Source organism: Camelina sativa, chromosome 20 (genome assembly GCF_030686135.1).
Source record: "Camelina sativa cultivar CO46 ecotype springtype chromosome 20, ASM3068613v1".
Taxonomy (NCBI): domain Eukaryota; kingdom Viridiplantae; phylum Streptophyta; class Magnoliopsida; order Brassicales; family Brassicaceae; genus Camelina; species Camelina sativa.
This window is the reverse complement of record NC_141899.1, coordinates 25,847,540-25,851,509: the sequence shown is the minus strand read 5'-3', so window position 1 is coordinate 25,851,509 and position 3,970 is coordinate 25,847,540. Positions and strand designations below refer to the sequence as shown.

The 3,970-nt window shown below is 38.2% G+C and overlaps 1 pseudogene; it reads left to right on the top strand.

Annotated features, from left to right (window-relative positions):
* Positions 1-1,267: 1,267 nt before the first annotated feature.
* On the top strand, positions 1,268-3,415 carry LOC104772697 (uncharacterized; annotated as a pseudogene).
* Positions 3,416-3,970: the final 555 nt, after the last annotated feature.

The window sequence follows — 3,970 nt, the reverse complement described above, 5'->3', positions numbered from 1 at the left end:
CAGTCTGCTAAGGTGTATTTTTGCAATTGACCAAATTCTTGACTTTTTAGTTACGACTGCCACACGAAGTCTTCTTACGATAATAAAGAGTAGACTTCTATCTTGGCTATTTTTGGGGTTGACCAAAATATAAAAACATTGACCGGAATTTTATTGATTTAAAATTAATTAGTTGACTGCAAAAAAAGTCTACTAATTAAATAAATTATAATGTTGGTCAACCCCAAATATGACCACGGCAGACTGCAAACAAAGTCAACGCGTCTGGAGACTTCGTTTGCAGTCTACTTTGGGAAAGTCAAACTTGATCAATTGCAAAACTAACCACGACAAAGTCTACTTTTTCTAGTTGACGGGTAGATGAAGTCTACTAGTTAACTAGAAGTCTACTACAAAGTCAATGGTAGGATTAATTGCAAAAATAACCAGAGTAGACTGACCTCGAAGTTAACCTATTGAACTTCCCCTTTAAGTCAACTCAGTTCTATGAATTTAATTGCAAAACTGACCAAAACATTAACAAAGGAAGACCATATAAGAAGTCAATTTCCCTAGTAGACTTCTTCTGCAGTTTGCTTTGTTAAATTGTAATTACAAAAATAGACCACAAAATAGACTTCATGTTTTTGTCTCTGCGTAGAGGCTATTTGATATCTACTTGTTTGACATCAACATGAAGTCAGTAAAATTTGAAACCAATTTATTGCAAATTGGTGAATAATTTTTAAGACTTTCTTGTTGTATTATTTGTTATATGTTATGTACTTGCCTCTCTATGTTTTTGACATGATTACATATTATACATAGGGAGAAATCAAGATTTTGGTAATCATAGGCAGTTAAGTCATTAAATTAGACTTATTTTGGAAGTCAATATGTTGGAGTTACTTGTGAAGTCTGTATAATTGAAATTGTCTTTAATTGAAAATATATAAAGAATTTTTTTGATTTTTTAGTTTGTTTGTTTTATATCGGTTATGTATTTGCCTCTGTATATTTTTTTCATGATAATATATTATACTTTTGGATCAATCATGTTTTTGGTTTTCTTAGGCAATTAGGTTATTGATTTAAGACTTCTACGGATAGTCAACCATATAACGAGTATTTAACTTGCTGCTTACTCTTTCAGGTAAATGGCGCAAATACATGTTGTTTTCGGAGTATGGGTGACGAGAAATGGGTCTTGGCATTTTGACATGGATGGACGCAAAGGTGGGAGAATGTTTTTTTTGCGACACGTTGTACATACTCTGAGCTTGTTGAAATGACTGTAGAAGATTATCTGATTGACGAGGAAACCGAGATGGTTCAGTTATCATATCCCTTAACAGAGATGATGCTTCAGCAATTGCTCCAAGATACCCCTCCTGTCTATGTCACAAATGATAGATTAGTTCAGAACTTGTTAGATTTTAGTAGTAGGAATGTTGTTCACCTTTGCGTTTCTACGCGATGCATGGATGAACAGCCGGTTAAAGAATGTGTTAATGATATAAACAACTTGTGTTCTGCTGACGATGGAGAGCCAACAGATGAATTTGGTAACGATGTAGATCCAGGTGCCAAAGAATGTGCAGAAGCTTTCCATGATGATGACCATGCAGATGAGAAGCCGAAAGATGTTGATGACATGGATTTCAATTACAGTGAGTACGAGAAATTTGAAGATGAAGATGACGATGGAGATGGAGATGACCTAGATGTAGATGCTGAAGAAGGGAAACATTTTTTTGGTGGTATTCATGGACAGTTAATAATCTTTGGATAGACCAACTGAAAGTAGGTCAATGCTTTCCATGCAAAGATGATGTCATAACTGAGGTGCGTTTGAATGCAGTAATGTTAAAATTCTCTTTCAAAAATAAGAAGTCCACAAAGTCTCGGTTGGTGGCAATATGCTCTGTGTCAGGATGCACATGGAGGGTCGTGGCTACTATGAAGAATGACCCAAACACTTTTTGGGTCACCAAATATCTGAACGTGCATAAATGTTATATTGTGGATCGCAACACCAACCGTAAGCGTTGCACTCCTAAATATATTGGGAGGCTTTTTATAGACCGGAAAGGAATAGTAGATGGTGTTTTCCCATAACATATCAAAGATTCAATGAGGAAAATGTTCGGTATGACTTTGGATAATAAAACTTCGTAAAGGTCTTTACAATATGCCCAAGAATATATGAGAGGAAGCACCGAATCCGGATATGCGAAGTTGCCTAGAAGTCTTAGGAAAATAGAGCAGTCAAACCCTAGAAGTGTCGTTGACGTTGTTGTTGATGACGACCATAGGTTTAAGTACCTTTTCATATCTTTCGATGCTTCAATCCGTTGTTTCTATTACGTGAGGCGCGTTATTGTGGTTGATGGGATCCATCTCAATGGCAAGTATGAAGGTGTATTGCTAGTCGCTTGCGCACAAGATGGTAACTTTCAGATCTTTCCGTTGGCTTTTGGAATTCTTGACTCGGAGTATGATGCTTGATGGGAGTGGTTTTTCACCAAATTAAGTGAGTGTATCTCGGATGAATATCCATTGGTAGTGGTTTCGGATAGGCTCATTTCTATTGCTAAAGCATGTCACAATGTTATGCCATGGGCAACACGAGGGATATGTTACTACCATCTCCAACAAAACATAATTTCTAATTTCAATGGGAAGCAACTGATGTACTTGGTGAAAGGGGCAGCATATGCACATACGCATGATGATTACAACCGCTACATGGCCTCACTTACACAACGTAAATCCGGCCCTTGCAGCGTAGGTGAATGAGGTAGATCCGGCTTTATGGTCTCGAGTTTATTGTCCAGGAGATAGATACAACATCAAGACTAGTAACATTGCGGAATCTATCAAATCCATGCTAAAGAAAGCCAAAGGTTATCCCATCACATATCTCATTGAGTTTATTACGAAAAAGTTAGGTAGGTGGTATTGGAAAAGACGAGAGGATGCACTGAATCTGACAACTACTTTTAGTCGGGGTGTTGAGTACTTATTGGCCGTAAGGGAGCATTACGCAGATATGATGACGGTCGAACGCATAGATGGTTGGCGTTTCCAAGTTAGGGGAGGGCAACATGACTGTATGGTTGACTTGGAAGCAAAATCTTGTTCATGTGGGGTGTTTGATGTTGAGAAAATACCTTGTTCACATGCAATTAAGGCTACCAAGTCAAGTGGTTGGCATATGTCTACCATGACTGATCATCCTTACTATAGAAAAGATTTTGTGTATGCGTCGTACGCGGCTAATATCATGCCCAATGTCGAGCACGATCCAATTGGGACAGATATCCGATGTATACCTCCCGTACCGAAGTGTCGGCCTGGTAGGCAAAAGAAGTCTTGTTGGCTTACATGGCAAGAACTGTCACGTAAAAAAGGGAGCAAGCCGAAAGGCTCATAAGCCATATGCTTGTTCAAAATGCAGGCAGCCTGGACATACTCGACCTCATTGTGTGAGTAACATTCACTTGACTATTTTTAATGTTTTGTGGCTGATCGTCGGTTATACTAACAAGTATTTGTTCAGGTTGCTGAAGATGGAGAATAGAAGTTAACTTCCTCGTGAAGTCTTCTTATGAGAATTTCCTTAGCAGTAATTTGTCTTTGTAATATTTTTGGGATTATTCCACGTGTTCAAGTCGACATTATTAAAGACACTTTTTGCCTGTCATTTTCTCCTAAAGGGATTTCATTTTTTTCTCTTCTTCGTTAACTAGCGTGAGATAGAGAATGATGAGTCAAATTTCGGGGTCAAATTTGCAAATACAAATTCTTGGTCCAATCTACAACTACTGCGGTAGATCGACGATACTTGTGAAATCATGGACAGATGCAAATCCGGGAAGAAATTTCTTCAGATGCACTATTCATGGGTTTTCCAATTGGTCAGACGAAGAACCATCACGTGGTTGGCAAAAGCGGAGCTTATTGGAGGCGAGGGATGAGATTCGTCGGC